Source organism: Urocampus carinirostris, chromosome 1 (genome assembly GCF_059441175.1).
Source record: "Urocampus carinirostris isolate Australia breed hairy pipefish chromosome 1, RoL_Ucar_1.0, whole genome shotgun sequence".
NCBI lineage: Eukaryota > Metazoa > Chordata > Actinopteri > Syngnathiformes > Syngnathidae > Urocampus > Urocampus carinirostris.
In genome coordinates, this window is record NC_142349.1 from 24,400,002 (window position 1) to 24,421,856 (window position 21,855).

At 39.0% G+C, this 21,855-nt stretch overlaps 1 protein-coding gene across 1 annotated transcript in view; it reads right to left on the reverse strand.

Moving 5' to 3' along the window:
• Window positions 1-17,646, reverse strand: part of znf385c (zinc finger protein 385C) — a 143,886-nt gene extending 126,240 nt beyond the window's left edge. Inside the window, exon 1 of the mRNA XM_088331396.1 lies at window positions 17,398-17,646. The gene's annotated coding sequence lies outside the window, so the exon portion shown is untranslated. The remainder of the gene's footprint in view (window positions 1-17,397) is intronic.
• Between the last annotated feature and the right edge of the window lie 4,209 nt (window positions 17,647-21,855).

Consider the following 21,855-nt stretch of genomic DNA (forward strand, 5'->3'; position numbering starts at 1 on the left):
CCCAAAAAAATGCATGTTTGTATAAGGGGCGGCGCAGCGGCAGGGTGGTTGGTGTGCAGCCCAAGGGTACCGGGGTCCAGGGTTCACTATCAGCTACCGCAGCCTCCCGTGCGGACTTTGCATGTTCTCCCCATGCTTGCATGGGTTTCCTTCAGGCAATTCAGTTTCCTCCCACATTCCAAAAACATGTCAGGTTAATTGGTGTGAATGATCGAGTGAGTTGTCTGTCTCTGTGTGCCCTGCGACTGGCTGGCAACCAGTTAAGGGTGTCCCCTGCCCACTGCCCGAAGATATGTTCCAATTGCTTTTTGTGGTTAGTGATGAACCGTGCAAGTTTTCAATCAAATCAATGGACTTGCACCTTGCCATCAATCACTCCATTGTACACCTAATCCCTCTTTTAAAGGAAGACAAGGTGCATAGACAACACAAAGTGTGCTTGTGTGTGCCAGAATGCTTGCTTGCATGTTTATGGGCAATGAAGACTCAAGCATTAAAATATTAAATCACATGTTAGTAAGTGTGATTCATTTGTGTGCCTGAAGTGTATTTTGTAAAAGTGAAGCAACACTGATGTAATTCAAAGTGGCTCCATCAGCCTCCTCCTCCATTGACTCATCCACATTATGACTCTTTCATAATGGCGTATATGTGCCTATCCTGGTGGGAAGCAATCAGAGGCCAATACGTCATCACCATGACAACACAGAACGACTTTGCCTTTCGGTGGGTGTACTCCGAATCTGACAACAACAAAAAAGTATGAGGATTGTGCATGGCATTCTTGGGCATGACTCTGTAAAAAAAATGAAAATACTGTCATACACATATAGAGCCACTAGTAGGTGCTGTAACTTCACTTCACTGACAGTTGTTAAGGACTAGGACATTTGCAGGCAAGAGAACTTGCACGGTTACCCAAAATTAACCTTTTTAGGATACCCCCAAAAGGGAAAAATGTGTTCTCTCCAGAAAGACACCACACCGCGATTGGTCAATAATTTGTCAAAATTAAACCATAAATATTTGAAAGAAAGCTAAAAGCAGTTCAACTCCTCTCTTGAGCACGAGAAAAGCACTCAGATTTTGTTTTACTTTGTATAATAACAATAAAAAACAAGCCTTGAACTGTAATTTTGTGTTCTGTGTTTTGATTAACAGCATATCTTTTGTTGTTAGTTTGTTACAGTCATACACTCTCAGTCTGTAAAGACGTCATCTCGAGGTAGGTTTGACTCTTTGGGGCTTTTGTGAAGGGGCGCGGCTAGTTCGCAGATGTTCACGTTTTGCGGGGGTCCTGCTCCTCATTAACCGCGATAACTGATATAACACTGTACATACAAAAACAATTTTAGAGCACTTTTTTTTTCCTGCAGTAGTTTACAAAATGTACGAGCTGATGCTGGCGGTAAGCAGTTAACAATGGCGAGTAATCTCGAGAAGTCTCTAGCGGTAGCCTCTGTGACTGCTCGTGAACTAGATTCGCGTTGGTATAGCGAGCTAGATTTTTTTCCCAAAAAACTCGAGTAACGAAATTCTCGTGTTTAAAGGAGCTCGTATAAAGAGGTAGCACTGAACTTGGAAAAAATCAGGAATGGATTCGTTTTGTGAGTGCCCCTAAAAACTTTTCCACACTTTGTTTTAATTGAGTTCAACATGTAAATGATTTGTGCCAAGGACACGCAGTTAAGTGGCCAACAATTAAAAAGGGGGGCTTAATCGGCCCACGTCGCTGCTATTCCGAGCTCGTGGGGCGGGAGGACCCGCGTCTATTAGAAGGAAACCAGAACGCTGCGAAGAAGTGGGCCAAGGTCACAGGCACTGCATTGCTTCCAGGCATCGACACTCCACTGGCATTAGCATAAACGTCGACCTGGGAGGAAGCTTTTAGCGAGGCAAAAAAGTGGCCGTCAAGGATGTGTAGTCGTTTATGTAACGAGTCTCCCCGGCCGGGAAGAGAGGCGGGCTGCTCAAGTACCCTCAGCGCTTATTACCCAGACTGCTAAAAGGCCTCAGTGCTCTTATGTACGATAGTATATAGAAATAAAATAATAATAAAACAAGACATTATTGTGGAGGTAAATAGACAAAACTACTGTTTTATGTGTCTCTTTAACAATTCATACAAACAACTGAGTGAGCTTTAGTAAATCTGTTAGTCCACAAACTTTTGTACAGAATGACTCCAAATCTGTAGCGCGCCGTAGAATTTACTCTTGGGCTTTCATTACTGCCTTAATTAGTCATTTGCCATTTGTGAACGAACAGGCTCTATCAGCAGGCTCACTGAAGTAAAATCTCCTATTTTATTTGTGAGGACTTTGGAGTAGAAGTGATTTGGGCTGACGTAAGCCTGGTTTCCTTGGTCCAACGCGAAAGCCTTTTCTTTTTGCAACGAAATCCAAGTTGAACAAGACGAAGATGATACAAAAAAAAAGTATGCGAGAGAGACGCTCAACCAAATCTAAATCTGATGAAAGAAAAGTTAAGGACCGACCGGCCTAAAATTCGGACCAGGTCAGGCTTGGGCTTAAGATTTTACCTCTAGACCAGAGGTCGGCAACCCAAAATGTTGAAAGAGCCATATTAGACCCAAAAGACAAAAAAAAAGAAGTATCCCACATCAGCCCCTGGCGTCTGATAACAAAAACATCACTAAATGTCCCAAAACTTTGCAAAACTAACAGAAAAGTGCTAAATAATTAAAGTGCAACACATGAGACAGTATTAACAAACAAATACAAACATATAAATGAAATCACATGAAAATAAATTATCAGAGAAATTACATGCCTGGGAGTGTTCTCTCTTTCAAGCATCCATTCATTCACCTCATGCACTCATTTACATGACTCTCACATAAGAAAGAAATACAATGCATGATGTCGCTTAATGAACGTTGGTGTGATTGTTTTGGTGCCTTTACGCTCCCTAGTTAATGTTTCCTTACACCTGCAAGAATGCCAACTCAAAATCTGATTGGCTAAACCAATAGTTTCATTGTCACCTGTTAGGTCATGGGGCAGATTTCTGAACCTAGCAACAATTAATGGTTGAAATGTGATTGGTTAAATGTTTGTATATTAAATCACACATCTTGAAGCAGCACAACCAGGGGAAAAGCAATAAAAAGAAGCTGACCAACAGAATTATTTAATAAGTATTGACAGACAAAATATACAATAAATGATTCTGATAATTTTAAGACCAGCAGTCAGGACTTCCAGTCCCCCACGGCCCACCGCTGCTCCAAAGTCAACATGAAGTTGCATAAAATCATCTTTTTGTTGTTGCATTCTGTACCCATATTTTAAAAACACATTAGCGCGACATTTTGAGTAACGGTGAGTAAAAATTGGTTGAGTAAAAAAGACCCCTCAGGCAAACTCTAACTCTGTGATCACAGTCCACAGGCAAAAAAACAGGAGGCAGTCTAAATCAGACTCCACACAGGGACTTTGGCTATCAAAGGTTAGTGTGTACATAAGAGTGGAACATACGGGAAGGCTGGGCGAGGACGTTTAACAGCAACACACAGAACTCCAATGTACGCACTTCAAGGCTGCTCTGTACTTCATGGGACCACAGCGCACCCCTCTGTGTGCATTGGAAGGTGGGAGGTGCGTTAGGGACCACAGAGACCCCCGGTTGGAGGACGAGCAGACTGTAAAGAGGGCAACTTGTCGAGCTTTGACTGAGCCCACTGTTTGAAGGACAGCATGCAAAAGTAGCTAAACATTGGACCATTGGTGAAAAAACAAAAACAAAATGTTTTGTCTGCACAGTGCAAGCAAAACACAGCAGTGTAAAGAGTATTCTATATGTGGATAAATTAAGATACATACCCTCCCAAATACATTTTTTTCTTCAATGATGGGACTTACTTTAAAGAACAGCATACATACATTTTCCGACGAGTATATTAACGAAAATGAAGAAAATAAAAGTTGAAAGAATGGATGTCACTCAACTTCTTGCGGCTTAACTCTAAAAAGACCGAAATACTAGTTATTGGTCCATCTAAATGCCATGACTTGTTCTCAAAAACTGCTCTGAACATTGACAAATGTAATATCACTCAGAGTGACTCAGTCAAAAATTTAGGTGTCATATTTGACCCCGATCTGTCCTTTCAAACACACGTTAAGAATATTACGAGAACAGCTTTTTTCCATCTTCGCAACATTGCTAAAATTTGCCCTATGCTGTCTCAGTCAGATGCTGAGATTATAATTCATGCGTTTGTTACTTCCCGTTTCAATTATTGTAATGCACTACTCTCTGGTCTCCCAAAGTCCACAATCAAGAGCATTCAGCTAGTACAAAATGCAGCAGCGAGGCTTTTAACTAAGACTAGAAAGTTTGACCACATTACGACGATTTTAGCTAACCCACATTGGCTCCCTGTTAGCTTAAGATGTGATTTTAAGGTTCTGTTGGTAGTATACAAAATCATGCATGGACTTGCTCCCTCATATCTTTCAGATTTAATTTCCCCCTATGTTCCGGTCCAGAGCCTTCGGTCAATAAATGCCGGTCTACTAGTGATCCCAAGAGCCAAGAAGAGATCCGCAGGTTCGACAGCGTTCTCCATTCGGGCCCCGGATCTGTGGAATGCTCTTCCCCCTGAGATCCGATCTGCAACCTCAGTGGAAATGTTTAAATCTAAGCTTAAAACACACTTCTACTCTATAGCATATGAATAACCTATGTTTTATGTTGACAACATAACGGTATGGTGTCATAATAGTCTGTAGTTTGCAATAGTGTTAGTGAAAATGAAGAAAATAAAAGTTGCAATAGTGATTAAGGGCTATACAAATAAACATGACTTGACTTGACTTATAACTTGGTTACTTCAACTGACTCTTAGTTGGTCTATCTGACATGCTTAAAACAGGGGTGCCCGCAAGAATCAGGTAGCCCCCTGAGATCCCTTGAGAAGCCCACTAACAGGTTCTAAGAATAGGTCACCCATGAAGGGTGATTGCGATTTTCCAATAAATTCGATTTTTAACAAACATGATGATTTAGTGGTTGACTTAAGTTGTAATAAAAATTACTACCTGGTAATACATACTAACTTAGTATTAATATAAGTTGTTATTCTAGATATTTATATTAAACCGGTAGTCCTTCATGCTAATCAGTAAAAAAGTAGCTCTCAGCTTCAAAAAGGTTAGTGACCTCAGGCTAAAAATGTCTAAGCATCGAAAAATAAACAGTTTAAAAAGTTCTTTCAACAAAAACTACATTTCCCAAAATGCCCGTTGAATATGATACCCACAAATTGATTTCTCAGTGTCACCACAAGTAAGTGTTTCCAAATCAATGCCAGTTAGTGGAATTGCAAAATAAATTTTCCTACAAATATCCAACAAGAGTCGGTTATATTTTGTTTACAACAGATTATATTTTTTTTTCAATGTAACTAATGTTTGAGAATTAATATTGAATAGAGTCAAGTAATATTATTTTGAATAAAGGAATACCTTTATTTGCATTTATTTAACATAGCATTCAAATAAATATAGTTACAGGTTACACCTGGCCCATTGAGGTCAGGCATTATGCTTATGCGGTCCTTGGTGAAAATGAGTTTGACACCCATGGTCTACCTTGTTCCAGTTACTTATCAAAAAGAAAAAAATAGTGGTTAATATAATCTACATCATTTTTTTAAAAAAGAAAAAACTTTTTTATTTTACGTGAAACTAGATGCCAGACAGCAGTTTTGCAGATACATTGTTTTCTTTTGAGGTACTTCAAACTATGAGATGAAATTCCCAGATATTTGAAATGTGATTATAAAGATAATTACTGTCAATACATTTGAGAGTTCCGCAATAAATACATTGCCTCACCACATGGCTACTGTTGGCATATCTCACACTTTCAATCAACAGTGTTGGACAAGCTGGGATTTAGTGCTTGGTTGTTATCTTCTATTTAAAAGCTGCGCTAATACCATATCTGAAGAACTTAACTGCTGATAAAATAAATCTGAAATCAAATGAAAAGCATGATTCGAATACGGCTTAGATGACATTTAGAGTTCCTTCAATAAGTATATTGGTAAAGCCACTTGACTTTTTCAACCTTTAATTTTTGTATGAAAAATGTTCTCTCCTCAAGACAGAAATGGTATCGGTTTGATTTTTGTGAGGCAGTAGTGCTGCTCCCGCGGTTAAACTCAGCACAGAAAGCCTCAGGGGGCAAAAAAAATGTGAAGGATGGTCTTTTTTGCTAGGGGGGCAACAATTTATGGTTCAATTACGCCGCGTGTCAGGCCGCCATGAGCTCGTGAGGAGTGTGGCCCAGCTCGGGGGGCAATGGAGTCAACACGCTAACTAATGTAGCGCCAAGGGCGATCGCTTCATTCAATTCTAAAACGGTTATAAAACCAAACTACTTTTTCTACTCAACTACAATACATTAAAAACATGCGGTTAGCAACATTTGTTTTAAAATGATTGTGCGACTTCTAACCATATTATTTCCTTTGTAGAGATAATAGGTAAAACAAGAACTGTGCTTCGCCATTCATTAGTGATTAACGGCTTTGATTAGCGCTGATCTTTGGTTCTTTGGAATAAGCCTTGGGACGGTGTTATAAAATAAAACAAATAATATCCACCCGAATATTGTTAAATTATCTGTCTATGTAGTGTTTGTCTTCATCACTGCGTATTGATAAAGCGCTGTACACCTAAGGTAATGCCTCATAAATGTCTCAGTGTTTCGCACTGGGGTTTTCTGTATCAATCCGATTCAAGTAAAAAAATGGTATTATCGGTCGATACCAATGCGATACCATACTCTTTGTTTGGAAATGCCATGATCATTGATTAAATGAACACCTCTCTTGAGTTGGTTTATATTTATGCTAAAATGTTTTAGGCACTAAACATTTTTTTTTTTTTTTACCGAATCATTACAATTCAAAGTTTAACTTTAGAAATATTTACATTTCAACTGTTTCAGAAAAAAATCCAAAAGGGTTAAGTAAAAATAAAGCAATGTAACGAAAATACAAACACAGCAATGTCAACTATACTTTGCATGGCACAATATTTCTTAAAATCCAATCTAAAAACCTGTTTGCAGTATAAAAAATGAAATACTTTTTCTACAACATCTGTTATAGAGCAAAATTTAACAGAGTCAAGCCGAAAAAATTCACAATGTAGTGCACAAGCCCTTCTGGCTTTGTTGCCATAGTTACCAGGGATTTACAGTTTTTTGTTCAGGAACAGTAACATTTTTGGTCGCAGATTGTTTCTCTCTGTAGCGTGAACTTTATTCACTTTATTGCGTTCATGTAAATTTGCCAAAGTAGCGGACCACTTCAACAACAGTCATTGTCCTTTTCTGTTGTGGAAAAAAACGCTTCCCGTTTGCCTCCGTCATATTTAGCTCCTGATAAGGGTGCGCATGTATATCTGACCCTCTTTTCTGCCTGGAAGGAAAGATGCAACAGCTGGTCAGGGAGAAAGAGGTGCTAAAAGTGTGCCTGCCAGTCACACAAACAGTCATAAACAGAGTGTGTTCAAGGGGACTGGATGAGAGAGGGAAGGACTATGCTTTCTACATATAGAAGTAGTGCTTAAAGGAAATCGGTGGAGGGGTGAATAATCAATCTCAGAACAATACTATCAATATGATCCAAGTCGTTGCTTAGTATTAATAATATCAATATTTATCATATCTCCCAACAAGAGGAAGGTGCTAAAACCGGGTCAGTGGCCTCAGGGTTGCGCCCCTGCCCCGGAACTGGGATGTCACAGGTTTAAGTCTCCCATGAGTCATGACTTATAACATTGGTACCCATTGCCTCCCTGTTTGCCGCTTGGCATTATGCGTTGGTTTTGGGTTCTTGGTCACCTAATGACGGAAAACCAGGAAAAATACAAAAACAACAAAAAAAAGAAGAAGGTGATAAAAGCTTTTCAAAGCCGCAAATGGGGCATGCTTGTTTTCAGCAAATCATTCCGCCAACGCATTAATCCAGAGACTTATCTAAAGCAGTGATGCCGTCGCTCCCATCAATATCCAACCTTCTCACCACGCGCCACATCCGATAATGAACCCTCGCCTCAGCTTGGACGTCATTCTGGGCAAATCAATGTGGCCATGAAGGTGGTAGACGGCGACCAGCTGGATCCTTTTAACGTCATATCGTGATTTTGATGGCTACTACTCGTTGCCGTGGTACCGAGAAGAGATGTTTGTCATTGGAATTGGTCACAGCAGCTATAATCCAAAAAGATATGATGAATCTCAAAAGCAGTGCATCATGCATTAACATCTACTTTTGGCTCTGTTTTCATAGGAATTCATTTTTGGATTTTTTTTTTTTTTTTTTTTTTGCAGTTTTCTATTTGAGTGTATGTTGTGGTTGCTAGCATCCTTAACACACAGAAGCTGTGTTTAACACTTGGCAGCATAAATGCTTTACTGTGTGAGTGTTTGCTGAAGCGAACACACTGAGGCTACTGTGCATGTGCAGGTAGCGAAGCAAGTCCTTAAGAATAACCTCATTGAGGCCAAGCAAGTGATGGAGCATTGACGGCAACTAAAAAATGTGATATTTTTTGCGTGCTTTCGAAGGCATTTAGGAGGCAAGAATAAGGCAAGAAAGAAAGTGAAAATAATGTGTTGCATGGCTATAAACTATGCCCCAGTTGTACTTTTAAGCCAATGTTTAGCAAGTTACCAAACTAGTCTCTCTTGTTATCCATTACTGTTCTAGCCCCCTGGAAAAGTTGATTTAAAAGTTTTCAGAGTTTTCCATATTTGTTTTGAAGAAGACTCTCTAACAGGAAGTGATGTCACATTGGGGGGCATATTGATATTGACTGAGTTTGACTTTCTCATTGACACATTGCATAATCACCATCAAGAGGCATCTGCTTCCGATGTTTTGCCTTCAAGACCATTATCTGTAAGACTGGAAATATATTCTTTTGTTGATGTTTTTAACGTATTTTTTTTAAATTGCTAAGTGCTTCGTGTATTTTGTCAATCCTGTTTGGTGCGGTGTAGGTCACACTGTATTTTTTATCGTATGTTTCAGTTGACTTTGTTTTGGAATAAAGAATAGCTTGGACGTTAATCTTAACTCAGCGCTTTGTTCTAAGAGGAGTTAATGTACTGCTTTATTTTGTACCACTCTCACACAAGGAGAACAACACAATTATCTTTTTAAAAAACGGAAAATCATATCCAAAATGGTGGACTCCCCATTTTGATTTGGGCTTGGTTTGTTGAAACATTTTACTTATTCTTAAGACGCCTCTCTAAGCATAAGTGTCTAGTTTATTTTTTTATTCCCTCCTCAACATAAATTAATTTGATGATTGATGACTTCAGCGTGTCGATCAAGTGTAGCTTGAATTGCTTGTCAGTTGAGGGTACCATAAAATGAGTAACCCCCAAAAAATGCTCTGTTCTTCAAAATGACAAGAGTGAGTCAAATTTGAGCTCGGCCTCTCCCAGGGTAAAATGTATCATTGATGCAGCTAGTTTCTGTTTCTAGTTACCTATGTGTAGCTAGTTACAGTATAGTGCTAAATAACATGTCACTGTCTGGAAATTGCATTGTTTTTGTCCATTTTCCTTGGTCATACGTTTTAATTTTCTCATATTATTTCTTCATGAAATCTCTAAACGAGAGGTGGGCACCTGCCTAATATTGGAGATTTCTCTTCTTCAACTCGGGTGACGCAAGTTATCAGTTCCTGACCAAGCTGGCAGGAGATTGTTAACAGATCTCATGATTGGAATGAGCTGTATTAGAGCAGAGAAACCACTAAAATCAGGACCGTAGTGGCCACCCACGCTGTAACACAAGGATACAAGAAGGTTCTTTGCAAGAATGATGGCATGTCATCCCCTTGCTAATTGGGAATTAAATGTGTGTTTGCACTGGGAGGTCAGAAAGCCGTCAGCGACATTCAAGCCGCTGCCCTAAACTTTCGTGGAATACGAGCAAGGGTCTTTGATGGTTTTCCAAAGCTGACATTTGGACGTCCATCTTCTCGGTTCGCGCGGCTTAAAGCTTGGTGGTTCGGCAGTCACAATGGCTCAATGTGTGACGTGAGCCAAGATAGCAGCTGTACGAAACTGTCGGCAAGTTAGAACAAAATAGAGGATGGGCACAACAGGAAAGAGCAGGCGATTTAGCAGTGTTGGAGAACAAAAAGGGCATGGATGAAAGAATCAAATTGTCACATTTGTTGCCGCTTTAAGACCGTTATTACACCAGTTTTACTGTCAAGTCAAGTCATTTTTTATTTGTATTGATTTAACATTACATGCAATTTAAATGGGTCTAACATTATTGAGTGATTGGTTGTCTCTTTAAAATCTATCATCAACAAGGCAGATTTTTCTTTCATTATTTGCTTTGGCATTATTTGCAACAACGTTGGTACAACTTCATTTTTTATCCTTGCTTGGGACTTACAAAAAGCAGTACGGCAGCAATAAATCGACGGCAATTTATTGCATTTACTATTTGAAACTTATTCTTAATGGGGAATATTCAGTGTTCAATAGCAATACAGTCTTGAATGGAGACAGATCTCCACGATGATTAAAATAAGGCCGCCCCGAATGTCGTGGTTTTCCACGAGTTGTGGCTCTATGTCACCAATTTCATGACTAATGGACCTGGCGTTGACAAGATACAAGGTCCACAGCAGTGGCTTGGGAGCGCTAGCCTAGCTGTTAGCAGTAGGCCGGACCAGAAGCACCACTCTTGCTTTCATCCAGACACTGTCCGAATCGCTTCTGGAAGCCAATGATAATCCACAAAGCTTCCGGGGGTGATCAGCATTTATTTGCGTTCTTCTGACTTTTCTCAGAGTTCGATGTAATTGTTGAATTGCTTTTCAATATAAGGAGCCATTAAAAGCTAGCTGTAGCTGTAACCGTGAGCCGAATTGGCTTTGATTCTGAGATGTAGACAGCTCATGCCGACCCTGGCTATTTGACTGACAGCATACACGAGCCTATCAGGGCCGCGCACACAGACAGTCACATTAGCCCAACACAAGGCCCCCTCCTTAATCTGTACCCCGTAATACAATGCACAATACAATGAAATGTATGATAACAAAGACAAAATCACCTGTTACAGGTAATAGAGATAAATTACTATTATCACAATGAAACTCAGAATCTGTTCTTAAGTAGAGTGTCTTGGTGTTGGCCCTAAGTGTGCAAATATCCATCCATCCATTATCAGCACCGCTTGTCCTCAGTGGGGTCGCAGGGGTGCTGGAGCCCAGCTATCATTAGGCAGTGGGCAGGGTCACCCTGAGCTGGTTGCCAGCCAGTCGCATGGCACACAGAGACAGACAACGCACTTTCACATTCACATTCACATTCACACCTAGTGACAATTCGGACCGGCCCATTAACCTGACATGTTGGGAAGGAGAAAACTCACACAAGCACGGGTAGAACACGTGAACTCCACATGGGGAGGTGGTAGCTGGACTTGAGAACCCTGAACCTCTGTGCGCTTACCACCCAGCTGCTGTGCCACCCTGTGCAAACATCATGCACAGAAAAACAAGAGTTTGGAAATACTTTTTTTCTCCTAGCCTCATTGCTTAGGCATGAAACCCCCACAGGATAAAAAAAGCCATTGCCAAAAAGTTGGTTTATTAGTTCAGTCATGTCTTGACAGAAATGTAATCAAGGTAGCATTCATTTTTACAGGTCAAATTTTTTTTATGTTGTTTCATGGTTGAGTTGATTTCATCATATATATAGTTAGACATCATAGGCGCCGCCGCGAGCGTCAGCCTTTCCAGCAGCTCTGTGTTATTTTGCTTTTTTTGTGATTTATTGTTTTAAGTGTCTGCTTCTATCTTCGGTGTTTTTCGTCCCGTTTGACAACTACACTTTGGATTACTTTCTATCCTATCGTTACGGGTTTTAACGCACAAAAATGCGTTTGTTCGAGGAATCAACTCCTTGCCCTGAAAAATTCTGGTGCCGGCGTGATGAGGGGGCCCTATTGTGGATACAGAGCCGGAGCTAAGGTGAAGGCTAAGTGGCTAGCGGCGTTCTAAGCCTTTGGTAAACGTCTGTAATCATGGGAAATGTGAACTCTCTACCAAATAAGACCGGCGAACTGACTGTGCTGGTGAAAAACATCAAAGCGTACAGGTAGTGCAGTTTGCTGTGGTTTATGGAAACGTGGCTCACGTCTAGCATCCCGTACGCTAACGTGGAGCTACCCAGCTTCAGTGCTGTTAGGACAGACAGAGACACAAAAGCCTGCGGGAAGCGGAGTGGAGGTGGACTCGCTATCTACGTGAACACGAGGGGGTGTAACTCTGGGCACAAAGATTTCCATCTGCTGCAGGGACGTGGAACTTTTGGCCTAGAGTGTGACGTTATCCACTCCGCTGTTGCTAAACTACAACACAGCACCCCAAGGCCATCCTGTTAATAAACAACAAAAGGATACTCCTGGAAGTGTGAATTTCCCTATGGGGATGAATATAGTATCTATCTATCTATATCTGTATATCTATATATATATATATATATATATATATATATATATATATATACCTGTATATATACAGGGAGTGCAGAATTATTAGGCAAGTTGTATTTTTGAGGATTAATTTTATTATTGAACAACAACCATGTTCTTAATGAACCCAAAAGTCTCATTAATATCAAAGCTGAATATTTTGGAAGTTGGAGTGGGGCTTTTTTAGTTTTAGCTATTTTAGGAGGATATCTGTGTGTGCAGGTGACTATTACTGTGCATAATTATTAGGCAACTTAACAAAAAACAAATCTATACCCATTTCAATTATTTATTTTCATCAGGGAAACCAATATAACAGCTCAACATTCACAAATATACATTTCTGACATTCAAAAACAAAACAAAAACAAATCAGTGACCAATATAGCCACCTTTCTTTGCAAGGACACTCAAAAGCCTGCCATCCATGGATTCTGTCAGTGCTTTGATCTGTTCACGATCAACATTGCGTGCAGCAGCAACCACAGCCTCCCAGACACTGTTCAGAGAGGTGTACTGTTTTCCCTCCTTGTAAATCTCACATTTGATGAGGGACCACAGGTTCTCTATGGGGTTCAGATCAGGTGAACAAGGAGGCCATGTCATTAGTTTATCTTCTTTAAGACCCTTTCTTGCCAGCCACGCTGTGGAGTACTTGGATGCGTGTGATGGAGCGTTGTCCTGCATGAAAATCATGTTTTTCTTGAAGGATGCGGACTTCTTCCTGTACCACTGCTTGAAGAAGGTGTCTTCCAGAAACTGGCAGTAGGACTGGGAGTTGAGCTTGAGTCCATCCTCAACCCGAAAAGGCCCCACAAGCTCATCTTTGATGATACCAGCCCATACCAGTACCCCACCTCCACCTTGCTGGCGTCTGAGGCGGACTGGAGCTCTCTGCCCTTTACCGATCCAGCCACGGGCCCATCCATCTGGCCCATCAAGACTCACTCTCATTTCATCAGTCCATAAAACCTTAGAAAAATCCGTCTTGAGATTTTTCTTGGCCCAGTCTTGACGTTTCAGCTTGTGTGTCTTGTTCAGTGGTGGTCGTTTTTCAGCCTTTCTTACCTTGGCCATGTCTCTGAGTATTGCACACCTTGTGCTTTTGGGCACTCCAGTGATGTTGCAGCTCTGAAATATGGCAAAACTGGTGGCAAGTGGCATCTTGGCAGTTGTACGCTTGACTTTTCTCAGTTCACGGGCAGTTATTTTGCGCCTTGGTTTTTCTACACGCTTCTTGCGACCCTGTTGACTATTTTGAATGTAACGCTTGATTGTTTGATGATCCCGCTTCAGAAGCTTGGCAATTTTAAGAGTGCTGCATCCCTCTGCAAGATAACTCATTATTTTTGACTTTTCAGAGCCTGTCAAGTCCCTCTTCTGACCCATTATGCCAAAGGAAAGGAAGTTGCCTAATAATTATGCACACCTGATATAGGGTGTTGATGTCATTAGACCACACCCCTTCTCATTACAGAGATGCACATCACCTGATATGCTTAATTGGTAGTAGGCTTTCGAGCCTATACAGCTTGGAGTAAGACAACATGCATAAAGAGGATGATGTGGTCAAAATACTCATTTGCCTAATAATTCTGCACTCCCTGTATATATATATATATATATATATATATATATATATATGTATAGGACACACAGAAAAAGCTAGAGAGAAGGAATTAGTTCATCAACATTTTTAAACATAATTTAATATACTTAGTGACTTTCTTTTTTGTTTTTTATTCATACCCAACAATGTTGTTCACAATTGTAGTTTAACAATGCTGAGACTTTAAAGGGGCACTGTGTGATAATGCACCACTAGATGTCACTGTATGGTGTAGTGCAACCGAAAACAAGTGCTACCAAGTACAAGGAAGAATGAAGACTAGGGTGACAAAAAGTGACCAACTCACACCATTTTTCTTCTAATTCTTTTGACTGGCCTTTCATAATCTTTTTTGTTTTGGTGGTTCCCGTCGCAGCACGATGGCGGACAATCATGTCAGCTGCCTCTATGTGAGCCTCATGTTATGTAGAGGAAAATACAAATTTCTTAGTCTATAAGTATCCAAAAAAGCACCATTAAATGATGGTTCATTTATTTTCTAATGTGAACGAAAACCAGTGCAAAATGAACACAGCATAGCAGGAAGATGCCAGACCTGTGTCCCTGAGTATCCTCATAAAAACTATGTTTTCAATTTTCTCATGGCCAACGTTCAAAAAGACTGCTACATTTTTCTGTAAATGATTTTTTAATATCAACTTTATCTATTGAGATATTAAATTTCATGCACTAAAACACAACTTGTTGAGGTAAATGCAAACGTGAAAAAATTGTTTTGCTTATGTTCCCATATCTATTTTCCTCATGCATTGCCAAAGTCTCGGATTTAAGACTCTCTGCCATTCAAAAAGTTTGGAGACCCCTGCTACCTATAGCAATGTTTCTTAACTTCTTTTGAGCCAAGGCAAACTTGTTTAAATTATCAATTTTGAGTCGCAGGGTCTGTCAAAAAGATTTGAAAACTAATTCCTGCGCCAGTTTTTTGTTTGTTTTTAGGCCTAAATTATCACCTCGCCTGATTTTTTGTTTTTGTTTTGTTGTCACCGTTTCTCAGGAACATTTTAGTGTTGATTTCTGACTTTACTATGTTTTAACCCCTTATTTCCAATTTATCTACATTTTTAACTTTTTTTTCAAATTTTACTATAGTCTTATTTACTCATAACTAAAAGAATAGTTCAAATTATCTACCAGAAGAATGTTTTTCGACTACGTTCCAACTTTGTTTTTTTAGGTAAAAAAAGGAAATGATGATTACAATCAGCAAAATTATGCGCAAAATGTTGTTTTTATTTGTTGGATTTTATTATTTTTTGTGATGCAATCTTAAAGATTATCTCTAAGTGGAGCGAAAATGTTTTAACAACATTTTAACTTGTTCGGTTTCATTTATTTATTGAAATAACAATTGAAATCAGCAAAATGATGTGCATATTGGGACTTTATTTGAATTAGTATTTATTTGTTTGCAGTGCAATCTCAAACAGCTTCACGAAACAGTGTATGTTTAATATTTAATATATTTCCCTGTACTACCTCATGAGAAAATAGTTATTACAAAAAAGGAAAAATAGTAATGTGCTGCCTCCTACTGATATGGATGAATGTTACAGTTAGTCGGCTGAGCAATGAGAGAAAGGAAAGATACTGGAAAATGGCATGCTTTTTTTGCAAAGATAAAGTTGGGCAATTTTCTGTGTCCTTTATATAGCGCTTTTCAAGTCAATTAAGACCTCCCAAAGTCCTTTACAATGTGCTTCAACTTTTCTATTTTACACACTTACTAACCGTAGTAGGGTCGGCCATGCAAGGCAAATACCTGCTATCGGGGGCATTAGGGATTCAGGTCCTTGCCCAAGGACACTTGAACATATAACACGGAGGAGCCGGGACTCGAACCTGGGACCTCTTGATCCCAAGATGAACGCTCTACCTACTGAGCTAATGCATTTGGTTAACATGTATTGTTAAAAAAAAATCATAATTTTTGATACAAATGACCTAGAAACTCGCATCTTTTGTACATACTCAAATGTATGGCGGACCGGGTTAAATCATTCAGCAGGCCGAATTTGGCCCGCAGGCTGTATATTTGACATGATTTTTCTACATAGTCTTTTTTTGCTGTGAGTAGATAGGTTGTGTTTGTAAGGTTTATTATCGTTCTATAAGGGCAATTGCAATCATTAATAAGGGGGGGGGCAATTGGCTAAAATTCTAATGACGGACCCTATGCATACCTGTGTATGCATAGGGTCTGTCATTTGAATGTTATGTCGTTATTGTAAACTGGAAGAAAAGTCACTGCTTTGATACTAAATGAAGTAGGATTTCAATTTATTTTGACATGAGCCCAAATCACATAATTATTAGACCGATTGACAAGGCATCTCAATCTCCTCGAAACATTAACATACCTGTCAACCTGTACGTTTTTGCCGTACAAAGTACGTTTATTATGCATTTTAAGAGGAGTTCGACGTACAAGAAAATCTGTACGTAAAAACGCAAATTTGTCAATTATGGGTACCGGTATACACTGACTATCACAAAACGGCAAATCAATCAAGTCAAACGAGTTCGAGTTGTGTAGTGAAAGAAAGTCCGTCTCTTTCTAGAGAACCGTCTTTTTCGGCTCAACTCATTAAAGAGAGACGGCTCTCAAACGGCTCACTCGCTTTGATGCATTATATTACGAATTATTAAGTTGTATAAAGAAGTTGAGAAAAAAAGTAAGTATAAAATGAGAAAATGAAAAAAGACAGGTTTGTGGTTATACCTTAAATCAGTATATTACCAACAATAATTTGATGCAGAAAATGAATAATTTGAATAAGAAAATGTATTATTCTACTTAATTATATTTGCATGTATTTTTTCCTCCTACAGTGAACGTCCAAGCTACTTAATTTTTTAACTTTTTTTATGATAAACCTCATTCATGTCGAGCAACTCAGTATCTCAATACCAAATGTTAATTAACAATATATATGATATAACAAAACGCATGTACAATTTAACATGTTAAACGACATAAATAAACAGGTTGGGAAAAAAAATGGTGTAAGATTATTTTGTATTTTGTAAGGGGCAATACAACATTTTGTAAGGGCATGGAGCCCTGGAGCTTGACAGGTATGCGTTCATCCACAAATACTTTGCGGCGTCTTTTTCCAGACTTTTTATTGAAAATCTAGTAGAAAGAATAACATTCCGGTGGCATTTCTGTACCTAACAATACATACAAACAAACTCTAATAAAACTTACCAATACGCTCCCGATATCTGCACCTGAAGTTCTAGTCCAGCAACAGTCAAACCGGCACCCACACAAAACGGGCGCGGGACGTCTTGCCAAGCCGGGGAATCGCTTCCGACTTATCCGAATCGGGTCCGGTTCTCGAGTCGAAAGTGATGCCAAACTGTAGGAAGTCGAAGCGGACCGGAGACGACGAATGAAACCCAGATAGAAGTGAATGGAACCATCAAATGCAAGGGCACACGCTGTTTGGGCAAGTTCTCAAAAAGATTGCGAGCCAGGTGCATGGCCGGAAATACCCTGTCAAATTAAAATATGTTTACGGCCAGACCGGATGGGAAAAGGTTTCCTACAAAGATAGAATGCGTATTTGCTCAGCTGTATTCATCATATAAACAGAGGAAAAGGTTCTTTACACAAATATCATACCTGTCAAACTCTACGGCTCCATGCCCTTACAAATTGTCGTATTTTCCCTGTGAAAAATACAAAATAATCTTACATCATATTTTTTTGTTTATTTATGTAGTTTAACATGTTACATTGTACATGTGTTTCGTTATATCAAATATATTGTTAATTAACATTTTGTTGTGAGATCCTGAGTTGCTCGACATGAATGAGGTTTATTATAAAAAAAGTTCAAAAATTAAGTAGCTTGGACGTTCACTGTAGAAGGAAAAAATACAAGCAAATATAATTAAGTCGAATATAACATTTTCTTATTCAAATTAGGAATTCATTTTCTGCATTAAATTATTGTTGGTAATATACTGATTAAAGGGATAACCACAAACTTGTCTTTTTTCATTTTCTCCTTTTATACTTACTTTTTTCCTTAACTTCTTTATACAACATAATAATTCGTAATATAATGCATCAAAGCAAGTGAGCCGTTCGAGAGCCGTCTCTCCTTAATGAGTTGAGCCGAAAAAGCCGGTTCTCTAAAAAGAGATGGACTTCCTTTCACTACATCAAACCGCTCGCTTCGTTTGCAACGAAAAAAACAATACCAAGATAGAGGCTACCGCGGTGAACTCGTTTGACTTGATTGATTTGCTGTTTCGTGATAGTCAGTGTATACCGCATGGTACCCATAATTGACAAATTTGCGTTTTTCCGTACAGATTTTCTCGTACTTCGTACACGTCTTAAAATACATAATAAACATAATTTGTACGGCAAAACCGTACAGGTTGACAGGTATGTAATATGCGGTGAGTTTTTAAAAATGCTTAACTAGGAATGCTCGGTTAAATGGGCAAATAAGTTCAGAAGTAAAACCTTGTAAAATCACTGCAGAGGTCCGGCATATCACAGGAATACCGGGTGTCGCTGTACACCAAAAACAACGGCGACCAGATGCTGAAAGTGTTGTATCAGGTGGCAGGACGCAACATTTTTTGACTTGTCAAATTGTGTCCACTTGTAGCCAGCCAAGCTGGAAGGTTTATTATCGTTTTATAAGGGCAATTGCAATCAATAATAAGGGTGGGGGGGGCAATGTTAAACGACATAAATAAACAGGTTGTGCCCTGTACATTTATGAAACAACAGGCGCCAGTAAATGGCAGCAAAGCACTACTTTTGTCAAGTGACTATGCAGGAACACTATGGCTTGGGACGCAACTGATTTTGATGTCAAATGGTTTCATTCTATCCCAGCTGACTCTGGACTGGTCGCCAGCCATCAATCATATACTTTGAAGAAAGCCGTAGTTCCTACAATATTTTATTTATGTAAAAGAAAATGTGTTAATAGATGTAGTTCCATCATTTAAAAAAATAATATAATATTTGGTATCAATTCATTGAATTTAGTCTTATTTACCTCAAACAGTGTCCATATTATTTTATGTAGTTAATTATATAAATCAACCATTATCATACTAACATATTCATCATAAATATTTTACAACTGATTTAAACTTCTTGACATTTTTTTTAAAGCTTTATATTTTTAATTTAGTAAAGTTTTTAGATATTTTATATTTTTTAATACATGTAAAGGCCTTAAAGTAATGATAATGATAATGATGATAATAATAATAATAACAATAATAATAATAATAATAATAATAGTTATATTTTAGCCTGAGCAATAAGCAAATGTTGGTTATTTCAAGTAAGTATAGCCTAGGGTAGTTGTTCCAAAGGGTTTAAAGGGACAGTATCGATTATTTGACGCAAGGTAACGTGAGCCTCATGTTGTGTAAGATAAAAGCAAATTTCTCAACATATGAGTGTTTTTTTAGACGCACGTTTATTTAATAGTTTGTTTGGTATTAAATAGTTTTGCTTATCATTAAAAAAACAATATTTGTTTTGGGTTTTAATTCATTGATTTTTTTAAGACAAGGAGGCGCTATACACACTGTCTACTGTATTTAAAAATTGCCATTGTCCCAAACTCTGAAGGTGCTCCTAAGGGTCCTCTTAAAGGACCTTAATTGTCTATTTTATCGTGAAGTCCTTTTGAATAATCTAAACTACTTTATGGTGCGTTTGTGTGTGTGTGTCGGGGTGAGGATGGCTGTACGTGTGTGTGTGTTTGTATGTGACACAAGCGCTCCAAAACAGCTGAACGTATTTTCGTAAAAATCAAGACAGTTGTACTTTTGGCCTCTGCGAGTGTCTTTAGCTACATTTCGTGTCAAGGCACCCTCAATACATACCAACAAAATCGATAAATTGTTGCTTTTGCGGGGTCTTTACTGCCATCTGGCAGCCAAATGGGCTACTGCAGCTCCAATGACCATTCCAAGCAGCACAATCCAATCTTCTTTCTGCCAAGCAACATCTGGCCATTTTGCTTGTAGCAAATAAATAAACACTTGGCAGCATGGGTTGCAATAAAAAAAATAAAAGTACCGGTCCTGAGTAGAGAGTGGCTAGCACCCTGGGGAGTGGGGAAACATACATGGACGACATTATCACGCAGTAAAGGCGATGACGATTTGACCTCCCACTCATCCTCCTTGGCAGCTAATCTGCTGGCCTTCCGACAAGAAGGGGGCGTAAAAATAGAATTTGGAGTCCCAAAACATAAAAGCCCCCACATAGTGCCCTTCTCATGACCTCGAACATTCTCAGAGAATCATTGTTGTTGTTAATTCAACATGCTAATGAGTTATGTTTACTTCTTTATATTTGTACAAAGATGCTGGGGTTCATGTGGAGCAACTAAAGGTCAGGACATTAAAGCCTGGTAGGGGGAATCTGAGACCGGGTGTACCTGCCCTCCGTCGGGTCCTTTCCGTGCCCTTTGGCTGCTGACAGCTCTTCTTACCGATGCCAGTAGAGCAAAGTGCATCACCCGTCGTCATTAATCTAAGCCAGGGCTCTCAAACGCAATTGGGTCGGGGGCCGTTGAAGCTAGGATCTGGGTGAAGTAAGGCCGAATGAGGTTTTCCACAAAAACAATGCTGATAATAGTGTTTCTAAAAAGGACAGTTGTTTTATAATCATCCACTACATGTCACTGGGATGTGTTAAGCCACCAAAAATGAATCCAAGGAAGACTACAAAGACTTAAAGTTAGGGAAAAGCACCCTTTTTTGGTCATTGTTTTACCCAGCCTTTCTCAAAGGAAGGCAAGAAGAATGGGAAAATATATTTTTTAAAGGAATGAAAATAGGGAAGAAGAAGTAATAAAAAAGAGGCAAAAAAGTAAAACGGGAGTAAAAAGAAAAGTAGGGGAAATAAAGCAAAAAAGGAAAATGGAGAAAAAGAAAGAAAAAAAGAAAGGAATTGAAGAGAAAAAAAACAAAAAATGGAATTTGCTCCCTTTTTATTTTTCTCTTTTTTATTTTTGTTATCCGTCTTTGTCTTTTTTTCTCTTTTATTTTGTATTTTTGGTACTTTTTTTCTTTTTCATGCCATTTTTATTTGTTTTTATACGTTCTTATTTCTTTTTTATTTTAATTTTTTGTTCTTATTTCCTTTCCCTTCAAAAGTAATGAGGTGCGTTACTGTCACTTTGAGTATTTTTGTCTTCTTCTGTTGTGCTTTTTCGGTGGCTTGAAAGAATACAGTGACATCTAGTGGGAAAATAATACACACTGTCCCTTTAACTCTCATATAAAATCGGGGGACTATCCTCCTGGGGTTTAAAACCACGATTGCCCCCGCCAACCAGGGGCCGCGCGTTTGAGATCCCTGATATGACCATTCCCCAGAGAATGAATGGGCAACACAAGCTCATCATTTATTTGGAAGGATACTCAACATCAACACGGTACAGGTGATTTGGGCAGGGCACACGCTTGTCAAAAAACCTTTCATTTCATTTCAGGTGACAATAGTGTGTAACATTTGACCACTAGATGTCGCTGCATTGTGTAGCACAGGGGTCGGGAACCTATGGCTCGCGAGCCATATATGGCTCTTTCTATGAGAACCTGTGGCTCAGAGACAAATTTGATTGCATGCAAATTTTCTCCAACTCGTCCAAAACATAAGCTACCA